This window comes from Coptis chinensis, chromosome 7, assembly GCF_015680905.1.
Source record: "Coptis chinensis isolate HL-2020 chromosome 7, ASM1568090v1, whole genome shotgun sequence".
Taxonomy (NCBI): Eukaryota; Viridiplantae; Streptophyta; class Magnoliopsida; order Ranunculales; family Ranunculaceae; genus Coptis; species Coptis chinensis.
In genome coordinates this window covers 30,165,884-30,181,266 of record NC_141462.1, presented here as the reverse complement: position 1 = coordinate 30,181,266, position 15,383 = coordinate 30,165,884, and the positions used below count along the sequence as shown (strand labels likewise).

The 15,383-nt window shown below is 35.6% G+C and overlaps 1 long non-coding RNA gene and 1 pseudogene across 2 annotated transcripts; both read left to right on the top strand.

The window, feature by feature from the left end:
* Positions 1-670: 670 nt before the first annotated feature.
* LOC147487064 (uncharacterized) lies at positions 671-4,096 on the top strand. Its single transcript, XR_015201790.1, has 4 exons — positions 671-857; positions 940-1,005; positions 2,118-2,276; positions 3,571-4,096. It is a non-coding gene; the product is annotated as an uncharacterized LOC147487064 (long non-coding RNA).
* A 2,645-nt stretch (positions 4,097-6,741) lies between these two features.
* On the top strand, positions 6,742-13,162 carry LOC147487063 (aspartic proteinase 36-like; annotated as a pseudogene). Its single transcript, XR_015202701.1, has 9 exons — positions 6,742-6,998; positions 7,546-7,678; positions 7,791-8,021; positions 8,108-8,329; positions 11,347-11,509; positions 11,674-11,756; positions 11,845-11,932; positions 12,069-12,129; positions 12,935-13,162. The product of XR_015202701.1 is annotated as an aspartic proteinase 36-like (transcript).
* The last annotated feature ends 2,221 nt before the right edge of the window (positions 13,163-15,383 follow it).

The following is a 15,383-nucleotide window of genomic DNA, read 5'->3' as shown; positions in this document are numbered from 1 at the left end:
TCAACTGTTGATTGGTGGAGTGGCAGCCCGAAAAAACTGTATTATTGCCCGAAAATAGATTTGACCAATAGAAAAGTGTTGTTTGTGGACAAGTTTGTCCACAAATTCGTTATCTACATCATCATGGTGCAATACAACACCTCCTACTGTTTCTAGTTTACTGTTTAATGATATAACTATTGTATGTAAATTTAGAAATATAAGATAAATAAATAAATTGGCAGTTACCAAAAAACAAACCATTGGACCAAAATAGTGTACTCCCTATAGTACAAAATATTGCGATATTTATCAAGATTTCATAGAAAAATATATAAATATCACGATATGTTCAGAAATATATAAGACTGCAAATATTGATGATATTTGCAATATTTTACGATATTTGGGGATATTTAATGATATTTTATGTATGTAACAATTTTATTTAATATTTACTAGTATATTTCAAATAAATATAAATAATGTATTATGATATATCAATAAATATCCACAATATTTATGATATTTATCGATATTTTAGATATATCTACGATATTTACATATGAAACAATGTCAAATATCTCCAAAAAAGAGATATATCCCCGATACATTATTGGAGAAATTGAGTAATCGATAAATACGATATCCATATATTTTGTACTATTCTCAAACCACTGTATTTTTTTACAGTTTTATGGATACGGAAACAGCCTTAGAAAAACAAATCCCATAAGCACTATTCTTGACTGAAAAACACTCGTCAAAGTAAAGACTCGTCATCACCCTCCGCTTGGTTATTATTATACTAGACGATGGAAGTGGCATTATTGAGCTATCTCTCTCTAACGAATTTCGACAGCGAGACTGGAAACTAGGTACTAAGATTAGTGCATTATAGCATTTGGCAATGAGGGGCATTTTAGATATTTATGTGGTCATGTGTTTTTTGTGGTGCAGGAATGTATGTGATGGTTGTAGGAGCATATATATAGTTTACGTTCCGGCGAGCCACCCGTGATCAAGGTAGAAATTGGATTCAGCAAAGTATTTAACTAGTTATGGCATATGTTTGGTGATTTTATTGCATTAATGCAGTAGATTGTGTAGTTGTAGCCACTTGTTTTGTATGTAAGTTTCGCTGTTTCACTATTTGCGTTGAGTAATAAGTTTTCAGTTGAAATAAGAAACTTCTAAATTCTATTGAAGCACCTCTTTAGGGAGTTCTAGGATCAGTGAGAGAACCATGAAAAAAAGATACTTAACGCTTATAAGGTTACTCTTATTTCCTTTTAGTATAATAGTAGGTGCACGTGAGTTTTTCGCTGGTATCACGTTTTCATACTGATCAGTAACTTTTTGATGCTGGCGGGGTTCGAGCCCTAGACCTCTGGTATCATCACCCAAAGGTTTTACCTACTTTGCTAGTCGGCACCTGCTTAACCCAAGTATAGTCTATAACTCTATATGTATCGGCCCCTTTTCATTTTTGGTTTGTTTATCAGTATAATTGGCCTTTGTTACTGTTTATCATCTCAGTGCTTTCTTCGCTCTCCAATTTATCTGACTGCACTATTGATATTTCAAATGTGCTTTTTATTGTCTATTTACTCCATTTCCTAAATACTACTCAATGGTGCGAATGCCCAATTATACTTGTCTAAATTGCCATTCTACATTTATATTACTGAGTATTCCTATTTCATCATTTTGAATTCAATTAGAGTATGTAACTGTTGTATGCGTTTTTGAAGAGCACTTTTCACTGTATTGGGTATCTATGCCCATTGGCATTGTAAGTGCCACTCGGAATCACATACAAAGCTATTAGTTTCTTGTTTGTTGTCACAATACAGTATGAGTGTATCACCAACCCTGTTCTGCCCTATATAGGCATATTAAGAATGTCATCCTTAATATGTATAAGTAAGATATATACAGGACAATATGTATAAGTAAGATATGCATGGAGTCAATGCCTAGGACTCCTTCAACTTCCTTCTCCCTCTGTTTTTGTTTTCCTTTTCTGTTATTCATCTATTTATTTACTTTTATCTGTCTCCTGTTGTGCCCTCTTTCCGTTTTTCAACTACTTTGACTTTCCAATTTACTTTCACTGAATTTAACTCATTTTTCAGTACCAGTCTGATTGCACAAGGGAATACTTCCCTGGTAAACCCACTTTTTATAATGGAAAAACTTCATGATGCAAAAGGTACAAGGGAATCTTCATTACCTTCAAGTGCTTTCGTGGTGATTTCTCTCATTAGATTTCCTTCCATCCCGCCCTATAAATGGTATGTGCATTTTTGGAAAGCTCTCTCTGATTGAAGTTCTAGATAAGTAAAGAATTTGTTTTCTTTTGTTTCTTTTAAGATGTTGTTTAGCAGTTTGGTCGATATTAAGCTAAGTCACATTGACACGGATACGGGGTGCCCGACACGGGGACACAACTATTTAAGAAGAAAAATATTACTATTGTTTAGTTACACAACTAGTTCTTTTAAGACCTTACAAAGTGCCTCCATACAAATAAATGTGAAAGAGTCAATATCATGGTATAGAAGAAACCCTAGTTTGAAATAGTATGCACAACGTGTCCGTGTGTCCGACACGAGGGTCCAGGTGTTAGACACGGATTTTATTAAGAATATAAAGTGTTCTTGTTACTTAGATTTAAGGAACAAAACTTCATCCTTTATCTTCACGTCTTAGGAGATATGCACTAAATTTTCAACCTGTGAAGGTAGAGTAATGTATGCCCGTTTGTTTTTCCTTTTTGGTAGTAAAAGTTTCACTAAAATTCGATTTTACTTACAAGAGCTCAATCTCCCTGACTTGGAACATATCCCATCACATCCTATGTTTTGCGGTTTAGCCACGCTTGCCCAGGTAAGGATACCTGTGTGATCCATTTCGTAATGCCGAGGTGTATCATTTTGGCCAGCAAACGTCAAAAAAAGAAGAAAAAAGGAAGAAAGAAAATAAATAAATAAAAAGAAGAAATAAAAAGGAGAGAAGAATGAGGGAAGTTTAATTTCCAAACAATTCCATTAACGGTTCTACAGACTAATTTGAACTGCAGAGACACATTTACACACAAGAATCTGAACCCACATGTTGACTTTAGAGATTGGTATAGGTTAGGTTTAGCTGCCACAATCCATTGCAATATTGCATCTTGAGTCTGTTATCACGTCCAATCAGTCAAATATGAACTCTGAAAAATGGTGAGCAGGCCTCTCTCGTTAAGCTCCTAACCATAGCCAAAGCGTGCCACTGGTTGTAAACTGTTATTTGTTTTGCAAGATTAAACCATTCCAAGTGACCAACACTGACCAACAAACTGCAAATGAAAGCAGTTTCCATGTGTCTGCTTTGAATTTTTATACCTGAATTGAGGCCTTCTAGTAAACAACTCTCGAAACTTGGAGCAACAATTCCATATCGCATATGATTTCTGGAACAACCGATATGTTTTTAGTATGGATGCTCGGAAGATGATTTTGTTTCAACTTTAAATAATGGAAATACCTTTTTCCTACCTTATTAATTGCTTTTAATGTTTAAATTTACTGTTCTGTAATGCAGGTTCACAAGATAGTAGATCTTTCATCGTTTCCTGATTGTGAGGCTATGTGGCATTAGTCATTGAGGCATACAAGTTGTTCTATGATGAATGACAAACTACCTTATACCGTTATACGTTCAACCCATTTATGTACAATGCCCACCACCAGCTTGGCATAGCACCATGACCTCCCAGTATGTATATCTTTTGGAGCACTATCTTTGTTGGTTAAGGAAGATACGAGTGATTTGGAAGAAATAGGAAAGGGAAATGACGATGTTGTAAGCTGGAAGGAATATCGGCGGTGATTGTGTTGGGGAGATTGAGGGTTGGAAGAAGAAGTTCCATCACAGAAATGGCGTCAACATAACGGCTACAATATTTTGGTCGTCCTCTTTCCTTCTTTCTTTTGTGTTCCAAGTTCCAACCTTAAATAAAATTTCAGTGCCTTCAAAATTGAATTTCGGAAATTTCAATACGGCGAAGGATTGATGTATCTATATAAAGCAAAATTTCATTGAAATCTTTGATGTCAGATTCTCAGTAGGTTGAAAAATTCGTGGATTGTGGTTCTTAGTTTAAAGTTTAAACAGAATCCAAAATCTAGAGTACGCCACTAGATTACTATACTCATAGTGTAGACCAACCATGTGCTCCCAAACGGCTCAAAGCATTTTCGTTTTGGTACTGATTACCAGTTTACCACCGTATGCAATCACAACCATGACCATGTTTGTAAAAACTGATACAAACATGCATGGGTAAGAACAAGTGTACCATTTATGTTGCATACTTGCATGCATGATTTCTCAGAGAGGAGGTTTAAATGATGAAAGGGACAGTCCATTGGATGAATACTTTGAGCATCAAAAACGCAGAAAGGAATAACCTTCAAAGGGCGCATCTAGTCAGTGAGATTACCGGCCCATATTTGTACACTTGTGGAGTTGTGGCGGAGACTGGAGAAAGATTTTGCAACCATATACAGTATGGCTTCTAGTCTTCTAGATAGCCTAATTCATGTCAAGTTTTGAACGGATCCTTGTAAGTTTTACATTTTGGAGGCCCATTATTTTGTTGGGATCAGCTTGACATGCCAGCATGACTGCAACCAGATTGCGACCAAATATCCAGCCAAAGTCTCAGACTCACAGCTCAGCGTTTTTTTTTTGGGTTTGCCAGAATCATTTTGACTATTATCAGTAGGTTCAGTTTAACCCAAAACCTGCAGTGCTCGACTATTAGCCTACTTTAGATTGGAGCTACTCAGATTGCATTAGGATGTCCATATATCTTTACCTCAAGCACGTGTGTCTGCGTACTGCTTTGTCTCATTGGCTGGTCGCATTCAAGTTTCAAGAGTTGCAGTCTGTAGACATTTCAAGTTTATATGTATGATCAACTCGACATTAGGATTCAATTCAGGGGTTGCATTGATTCAAGCCATGGCTTGTGTTCGCATATGTGCCTATACATTGTAATATTGCATTGTAACTACTTCATTTTTGTTCTTACCATGTACCACGTAAAATGTGAAAAGTATTGCCCAGCAATCCATATTCCATAGTAGAAACCAAAAGTTTGAAAATGACACTTAAATTATAGCGAAAAAGAAGAAAAGAAAAGAAAATGACACTTGAGAGCATTCCCAATGCAAGCCACTCTTATTCACCTCCACGTCAGTTCTATTTTCCCTATTTTCCAGCTACCCAATGCAAAGGTGACTATTATTCTCGGATGAGATGTTTGATTCTGTCTGAATGTAAAAATCGAAAAAACGCACCGGACGGAATGAAACATCCCGTCTGAAGTTTAAAAAAAAAAAACGAAAAAAGAGTCGAAAAAACACGCGAGACGGAATGAAACATTCCGTCAAAAAAAAAAAAAACGATTTATTTTTAAAAAACACACGAGATGAAATAAAACATCTCGTCCGAAGTTCTCAACTCAGCTACTATCTCGGTTGAAGGTTTCACTCTCATTTTGACTTGGGAAAATAGTCACCTTGATATTAACTTTTGCATTGGGCAAAGGTTTTTGACCATTTGAAAGTGAATATTGTCACATCCCATTGATATTCATCTGCATTGGGAATGCTCTGAACAAGCTGAAATACATTTAGTTATCTTCCGAAAATTTCAGATATCCATCATTTTATGTTTCTGAACAATTTTGCAAAATTTCGCACCATCAGACAAATTGTTGGATGCATCTTGGAGAACTTTGGTGCTTGGCCAAGTGAAGGGATATTTTCTTTCTCTAAATTTCGGATATCAAGTATTTACTGCGGGACTTGGTTTCCAAGACTTTACAAATTTCAATATTATTAAGTATCTTGATTGTTGAGGTGTTTGCCATCTATAAGGAGTATGTACTATGTATTATAAGTACTAGCCTTTTGGGCACGTTCTATGAGTGTGAAATTGACCGTGAGCTGTGTGCATATAGTAATGGCAGTTCCCAATTCAATAATTTTTTTTTTTTATATATCTAGGTTTATATTTAAAATTAAAAAAAAAAAAAAAAAAAACCAGAGCAGAGCGAGTATGACCCATCCGAACACGAAATCCCAGTTTGAAATTCAAATACCCGACCTGATTCACTGTCAAATGTAGTAAGGTTCCTATTGACTTTTCTTAATTTAATTTAATCGAACTTTGTTTTTTGAGTGTTTGTAATATAATGGAACCAATAAGGTAAAATAGGAAAACCAAAATAATTGAAATATGAGAGGAGTTACAAGATGAAAATATGAAATACAAAATTAGGTGAGTTGAAAGATGAGATGAGTAATTAGGAGTAATTAGTTAATTAGATTAGATGAGATAGATGAGATGTGAGATGAGATGAGATTTTGAAATTACGTATGCACCTTTCTTTTAAATTAAATTTATATATATTATGTTATGGGGAATGTAATATGCAGATATTAGTAGGGGTAAAATGGAAAAATCTAGTTGACCCAATCTAGTCATCTTTTTTTAAAGTCCTTGTTCATGCGCGCATGTTGCAACGCGCTATTTTCATAGGGCTAAAATTAGTAAAAGTTCATAACGGAATATTTTCTTTCAAGTTACCAAACTTGGAGGGAAAGAAAGCAGGCATTCTACAATGGCTTCGCCTCTTTTCTCCTCACATTTTGTTTTCTGTTCTACTCCCATTTCGGCTGTTCCGCTTCCTCTCCTTCTCTTCCACTTCCTCTTCCCTCTTCAGACAGTTCATTCTTCCCAAATATGCCACAATTTGGACTGTTCATTTTCTTTTTCAGTTTTTACTTTTTAAATGTTGTTTCACTTACAGTACTCAATCTCCAAAGAATTCATCATCCGACTAATGAAGAATCAAAATTTGATTTTATGGAGGCACGGGATCAATCCCGACACACCCGGCTCTTCAACGCCAGCGGAATAACCAACTTGGTTTTAAATGGATCACAAGAAACAATGTGGTATGTCACTTCTCTCAGCTCTTTTAAATGTGTTGCAGACCTCAAACTTGTTGTTAGAATTCTTTTACCTTGTTTCTTCATTTTCTAGTTCCAGTGCAGTAGGCCTTTTGGTGTTCCTCATGGCTTTGTTTACAGGATTTATATTTTGATTACAATAGCTATCTTAAACTACGAGTTACTGTTTTATGTGAAGTGACTGTACAGACTGTGACGTTGTGTACTATGTTATGGGTTAGAGGTCCAAATGAGTCATTAGATAGGTGGGACAGTACTTTGCCCCCCTTAATCCCCACCACCCAAATTTTCTTGAGGTTTTCCATATTGTAAATCGACTAATTTTCAAATTTAAATTGTGTGAGAGAAGACCAAAACTAATTAAGCCGTACTCTATTTTCTCCCAAAACTTTTCTCTTTCATTAGCAATAATAAAATTTTACTTTATGCATTGCATTTGTACGTTCGTTTTGTTCTGTGTACACCACTTTGTTATTCTGTTTTTTCTTTCAATAACAAAAGTTTTCTGTTTCCCTGGTTGGATATTATATAGGCTATATTTTACGACGGTGAAGATAGGCTATCCCCCGAAGGAGTTTAATGTAATTGTAGACACGGGGAGCGATGTGCTAGAAATCAACTGCCAAACGTGCCACGGTTGCTTGAATTATAGTCAGTTACTAAAGGTTAAAATCTCTTCCCATTTCCCTTGGCTTTATTCAGTTTTAAGTTTGTAAGCAGTTGAACAGAACAATAGTTGGAATTGTACAAAATTAGTGAAGCATGTTTTTCTCTCAGGTTCAACTTAACTTTTACGATCCTAGGGACTCGGCATCCTCCTCGGTGATTTCTTGTTCTGATGGCATATGCCATTCTAATGAAGCTCATTGCTCTTTTGAAAAATCTAAGTGCATATATTCCTTTAATTTTTATGATGGAAGTACTGTATCTGGGTACTTTGTGTCTGATCTCATGGGGTGGGTTTGATTCCGTCCTTGGAAACAAATCTATTGCTTCCACCGTTTTCGGGTTAGCTTCAAAACTCAGTAAATTTATTTCTTTTTTACCTTGCTTTTGATTAAAGTGTACTGATGTCGTTGTGTATCTTGGATCAGGTGTAGCGTTAAAAAATCTGGAATTGTTTACCCTAATTTTGATGGTATCTTCGGGTTTGGACAGCACGAGTTATCCATAATCTCCCAACTTTCTTCAAGGGGATTAGTACCAAATGTCTTTTCCCATTGTTTAAATGGGATGGACAATAATGGTGGCGGTATACTAGTCCTTGGAGAGATTGTGGATCCTCAAATAGTGTATAGTCCACTTGTTAACTCCCAGTAAGTTTCTTCTTCATTGCAAAATTAGTTGTCTTTTAAAATATTTTATGAATGCAAACTATTTTATGCTCTAATCGAATATACTATGTAAATGTTGAAGTGCTTATCTAATATTCGTTTTCCTTCACCACGATAACTGGTTGCCATAACTCTGTTCATGGTTAGCAGAGTGGCACACCAATGAAGGAAGTCCACATTATAGGATTTTGGTCTCCGTATCTTTGAATTTAAAAAACGAGGACTAAAAAAGAAAAAGGGGAACTTGGGAACCAAGTAAAGAGAAAAGATTAACTATGATAGAGAGGAGAACCTTCCATCTTTGCGCAAGGATGAATGTTCTCAGCTCATGGTTGTTCAACTTGGCTTGAGAAAGATATTCATAATGTTTTTAAGGAAACTTCAATTTTTCATGAATCCTTCTTACCTAATATGTCTCTTTGACGAGTGTGGCAAAGCCTGCCCTTAGAGTTCCATATACAAGTTAATGACAGTTACACGACCACAATAAGTTGTTTGGGCGCGGTTGGTGAGTTAGATTAAACTTAATTAAGGAAGGCAGTTGACTGAGCTTTTGGAGACTTTCTTAGTTTTTTTATAACAGCTTCTATGTCTCAACTTGTTCCACAATTCCTATGGATTTTGGTAAAAAAGTCGAGTTAAGCATATCTGTAGGTTTATAGAGCTTTCAAAATCATGCCATAAACACTGATTTCTGTGAGCTACTATACTTCAGCTGTTACTGTAGGGTGCACAAATCAAGTCGAATTTAAGTGTCATTGTATTTGATATGCTAACCATCCTTATTTTATTCTTAGCTGTGGTCTTACTATTATCCGACATGTCTTTGTTACATGTATTATAGAAAGAATAGGGGTTGAAGTATTACCGTATTACAACTTTGTCAATCTCCTTCCCATTGTTCATCTATCTGTTTCCAACTTCAACATGGGTTACATGGTATTAGATCAGCATTTTCTAGTTTTGAAACCCTTTGTTTTTAACTTTGTATCCCTTCTTTGGTTATGCTTTGTTTGGCATTTTTTTTATAGGAGAGTGTTTTGAAGACGTCTTTTTTGCTTCCAAGGAGTATGGTGATAAAATAAAACCCAAAATGTCAGGATTTAGGATTTTGTTAATGCTGTTGTTGTCGAATGGTTGGGTGACTTTTTTTTTTGAACTGGTTTTCCAAACTTTGAACAGTATTTCCTATTGTTGTCCTAGTTCTCAGTTCTCAATGTATTGAGTTGGTTTAGAACTTTATTGTTGCCACAAACTCTTTGTGAAGAATTGTTGTTATTTGCCCCCCACCCCCCCTAAACTTCGTTGATGAGTAAAACAAGTGTATACTGATGGAGCTGCCCATAGTTCACTAGGGCATGCATGCTTCATGTGGGGGGATATAAAGGTAATGAAGAGGGCTTGTTCAAGGTTGTTTTGCTTCATATCCCGCCGGCTAAAATTCAACTCAATATACCGAGAACTGTAAACAGAGGTGTAGGTCTACCTATTGGGGATGCTTGGAAGTTGGAACAGAGATTGGCATAAAAGTGTGGCTTGAACGTGATTCAAAAAATTTGTTCTTCATGGTTCAAATTCACCATAAGTGTTGAGTGTTTCTCTGTTAAAGGCAACTTGAGCCAATTCAAATACTCACATATTTTCATCGAAGGGAATAGAGCAGGGGATGAACTGGCTAACAATGCTATACACACTCCTCAGTTAGTATATACTGTCTATACATGGTGAATTGGTGGTACTATACACCAATGAGTGATAGGCTATTCATCCTTTCTATTCGTCTCTGGATCCCTCTTTCCACTATTCCGCTATTACTGATTAATTCAGGGCATAGACTCCCCACTTCTTTTTGGCTGTTTCTTTGAAATTATTTTGGTTTTGAAGCTCACAATGATGAAGACTTGGTGTTGTTTTCATTTGAAATTGTTCAAATGCTATTCAAGTTGGTTTCTGTTGCACTTTGACAGGGTATTGTTAGTACATACTTTATGTTGCATACAAGGTTTTTTTTTATAGTAATGTCTATGAAGTTCTGCGTGTTACTTGTATGGTCTTCTTTGTCCTTTCTGAACCCAACTATGCTTGCATGCTCCTTTTGTACCATGAATTATATTCATGCACCATTCTGACTTCCCTTCCAAATGTTCATGTAGGTCATCCGGTAACATATTTTGCTGCTGTTGTTGAAATGTCTTTTGGATCATAGTTTGTGGTTCTATTTGGCCATGTTTGCTGGGTTTTTTATATAATAGGAGATACTCTAGGCTTGTGGTTGTTCTGCCTGTGTGGTTGTTTTTGTTTATGGCTAGTTATGAATGGCAGTGTTTATCTTAACTGCTGTTGAGGTTAAAGTTTAATTACTATTTGGTGCTTAAAATCCCTGCTTGGTAGCTGTTTTGGTGCTTGGTATCCATCTATCGCTGTTGTGTTTAGGGTAGAATTTTCAGTTAGCTAGCTCGAGGTTCGTACTGGCTAGCTCGAGGTACGTAATGGTTAGCGAGGTTTATAGGCCGGCAGTCTTAGTAGATTAGATTCCTCACTTTATTTGTCGTACTTGTAATAAAGTCCTTTAATTTGTTGGCCCGTCCTACACTTGAACATTCTTTTTTCTGTTTTTGTTTTGGTAAGTAAGCAAATTGTATTAAAATTTAAGAGAAGAGAAAAAAAAAAAAGTGTACATTCTTTTTTCCGTTCATAAACTACCAAGATTGCTGAACTACTCAGAAGCCTCTTCTGTGTATGTGCTTATGTCTGTATACTGTGGGTGTGTGTGTCCAGGCAAAATAAATCACTTATTGGCTACTTAAAGTTCTGCATCACATGCGGCTTACAAGTTCTTACGTTGTACCTGGAAATTCCCAATCTTAAATAGTCACTTATGCGGTTTTGATTAATTAGTTTCTAGTATTTCATTGATTTATGTATTATTGTTTACTCACGTAAGTACCATTAGTGCTAAATTACCCTAAATGCGTTTGCTTTCTCTCTCCGACCTGCAGGCATCATTATAATCTAATTTTGGAAAGGATTGCTGTTAATGGGCAAACAGTTGCCATCGACACAACAGTGTTTAGAACATCAGAAGGCAGAGGCACATTTGTTGATTCAGGGACAACCTTAGCATACCTTGTAGAAGAAGCATATGAGCCATTTGTCAGTGCCGTAAGTTACTGTGATACACTTGCATGCTCTTTCACTATTTTGTAGTAATATATGAAGTAAGGTGTTTTGTAGAGAGAGAATAGTCATATCATTTCTCACTAGAAAACATCTCTCACTTAGTTGTATCTTCACCGAACATTATTCTTCTTATTTTCTTTCTGCAGCTGTTTGCTGCTGTTCCTCAATCAGTTAATCGTACTGTTTATCGGGGATACCAATGTTTTGTTGTAACCCGCATATCGTATACGTAAGGCCACATTTATGACCATGCTCTCCCTTAAGTATTAATTGTGGGCATTATTATCTATAATGTACTTGTTTTTCTACTGTGTCAGCAACTCTTTTCCTCCAGTTACTCTCACTTTTGCGGGTGGTGCATCCATGGTATTGAAACCAGAGCACTACGGTGTACCATGTTACAATGTGAGTTAGTTGCTCTCCCTAATTTTGTCTAGTGTGTACATAAATTCTTAAAGTATATCATCATTTTGTTAAAGGCGTGCATTTAACATATTCTATATAAAGCCTTGACTTAAAAGTTTTGAATGTTTTCTGAAAGGAGGATATTGGTGAATTATGGTGCCTGGGCTTTCGGAGCGGTCCAACGACGATATTAGGAGGTTTGAACTTTGGACTGAATCACCTTTTCTATTAACTATTTGATTTTAAATCTTCTGGTTGATTGAAGAACTATTAGTCCTTAATGCACTGGTACATGCACCCACAAATATTCGTCAAATTTCGAAGGTCTTTTTATTTCTTTCACTTGGTCTGAATATATTTCTCAGCAGCTTAATAGATTATTCTTATTATTATTGTTCCTGAGCTAGTGCTGAAAGATAAGATAGTTGTATATGATTTAGCACACCAACGCTTTGGCTGGGCTGACTATAACTGTAAGTTTAGGTGCATTTTAATTTGGGGATGGTTATATGAACTCCACCTTATTATAGCGACTCCAAAGTTACTCCACTCATAAAAATGAACTTACAAAATGATCTGAGGACTAATTTTTTGTGGATGTGTACATCTCATGATGGAGAACACCCCCACAAAAAATCAGCTCAATTGAATATGTCTAACCTTGTCAAAAATTGTATCGAAATTAAAAAAATCTGGACCGTTGGATAATTTCATAACTTTCTAAATGATATTTGATGAGGTTGTACATCTTCAAATGAGCTGATTTTTTGTGAGGATGATCTCTATTGTGTGGAAAACATCTCCACCAAAAATCAGTTTCTAATTCATTGAGTTAAGTGGTGGAGTTCATTTGGAGTTCGTTTTAGTGGAGTTCATATAACCATCCCTTTTTAATTTAGCTGACTTATAGATATGTGTGTGTGTGTTTTGTGGTAAACCTCAATCATTTATCTAATTATTTCAGTTATCTAATTATTTTGTTCTCTTCTTGAAACTATATAGGCTCACAATCTGTGTACAACAAGGCTTCATCAAATGCGGCTGTGTACAAGCTGATACTCATTATCAGTGTGCTTGCGATAGTACAGCTATAGCAAACTGCAATGCATTGTAACAAATACCAAATGCAACATGTTCTGATGTTTTATTACGGTTTAGTACTAGAAATGCTTTAGTTTCATTCACTTTTGCACTAGCGAATTTAAAGTCAGAGCTGCGATATTCCCACTTTGTTTTGATATAATCAGCTCAGTAGTATATTTACCAATTTTTTAAACATTAATATCTCTCTCGAAATGATTTTTTGAATTCTAGTTATAATCTAAAAAATAATATAAAACATTAACCGGAATGATTTTTCTAAATTATTTTAAATAATATGAACCAATTTTTGTTTTTGTAAATTATTTAAAAGGTTCAACCATAAAATAAAGAGATTACAAATACACAGTTCGTTGATTTTTCCTCCTAAAGATCCGTCGGTGTAGATATTTACCAATGTTTTGAAAACCGAACCGGTGATTGAACCAATTTTTTGTTCAAATGGTTCAACCATGGTTCAACCGATTTTTTATTTATTTTTTTAATAATTACAATAATAAAATGAATAAATATATGTTTTCATTCAATATTAATTGGTATTTTATATCAAAACGAATTTTTTATAGAAGAAACACATAGTAGCATGTTGGTTTGGAGTTTGAACTATCTGGTTTAGGTGCTAGGTTCAACTCCCCACATTATCAATTTTTCAAAAAAAAAAAATTAATAAAGGTGATCCGGTTTTAGGTGCTAGGTTCAACTCCCTACATTATCAATTTTTCAAAAAAAAAAATAATTTACCGGTTTCGGTTGAACCCACAACCACCGGTTCGGTTTTTCTAAATACTGATATTTACATACTTATTTAGGTTGGGTCAATTTCTCCAAGATAACGCTATGAAATTTGCTTCTCCTTGGCTTATCTAGCTTGCTCCATACTTCTTTCAATATATTTTCACCTTGTGATATGGACTGCAAATTCTAGTTAAGTTCGTTGCATGGTTAAACTTTTTGGATTACTTTGATTTGTTTTTTTTATTATTTTACTTTATTTTATTTTTTTGTGGAGGGCGAATATTGTTCTACATGCCCACCTAATATGAGGTTAGCCAAACCTCTAAGAGTGTGTTTGTTAATTGGTAAACTTCTAGTGGAAAAATATAAGATTTGCCAGTGTTTTCCACTATAGATTTGCCAGGCAAATTCTAGTGGGAAAATTTCAATTTGCCAGTGTTTGTTTGCAAAAATTTATAGTGGGAAAATATAAGATTTGTCAGTTTTGTCAGTGTTTGTTTACATGGTTTTTCTCCAATAGCAAATGATATTTCAACTTTTGTGAGATATTTTTTTTGGTTTTCAAACTCAATGAAGTATAACAAAAAATAAAATTAAAGACAATACAACTCAACTTTTTAATAGTATCCACAAGATTACTTCTCAAATAACCATAAAATAAAGTGAAATTGTAATGAACCATAACAACTATTTTTATCCAAACACATATAAAATGTCATTGTGCCTTGGAAAAATTCTATTTTTGTACTTTCACATACTCGGATTCCGTGATATTGCTTGATCCATCCCAAACATCGTTGCTAGCTATGATCTTATGTTCTTCAGAACTCCATTAAAACCCCTCTTACATAGTTACATTAGCAATATCACGTGCTATCCATCGTAAGGTCTTCATTCGTTAAGTTACATGACTAATAGTCAAGTCGATACCAAATGTAAATATGTTTTGGAGTGTTTCCCTTGCACGCTCTTTTGATATTGGAAGAAATCAATTCTCATTCTTATGACCTAGAAGTAGCTCACTATGGAATGTATCGATAAGAACACTCTCCATCACATTTGTCACACCCCGAATTTCGACAGAATTCGAAAAAACATTATTTGTCCCCGACTCTTCGATCTCCGAGGTGTGGCGCACTCTCAACTCCAAATGAAAACCCCCACATCTTTAATACATGGAAAAAGTCGAGTTCCTCTCCCTCTCACCAGCGCACCAGCGCGACTTCAAGCCAAATCGCGCCGCCATTGATGGCTTCAACCACCTCCGACAGCCCTCACACAAATCCAACCTTTAATCCGACATCACAACCTAACCTCAACCCAACCAAGCAAAACAACACAACCAATTAAACCAAACACAGCCCAACCACCGGCGCCATTAACGCCTCCCACCAAGCTTTGGCAGCACCTTACCACCCATCGAACACCACTAACCAATATCCAACCCCCCCCCCCCGACATCCAACAATCAAAAGTTCAAAGCAACAACAACTACAGCAGTTTTTAGTTCAAACAATGAACAGGACGCCTCCGTGCTCACGCCGCCATTAACGGCCTCCGAGCTTCGACAATTCAAAAGCACAATATCACAGTATTACAGTATAACATAATAATA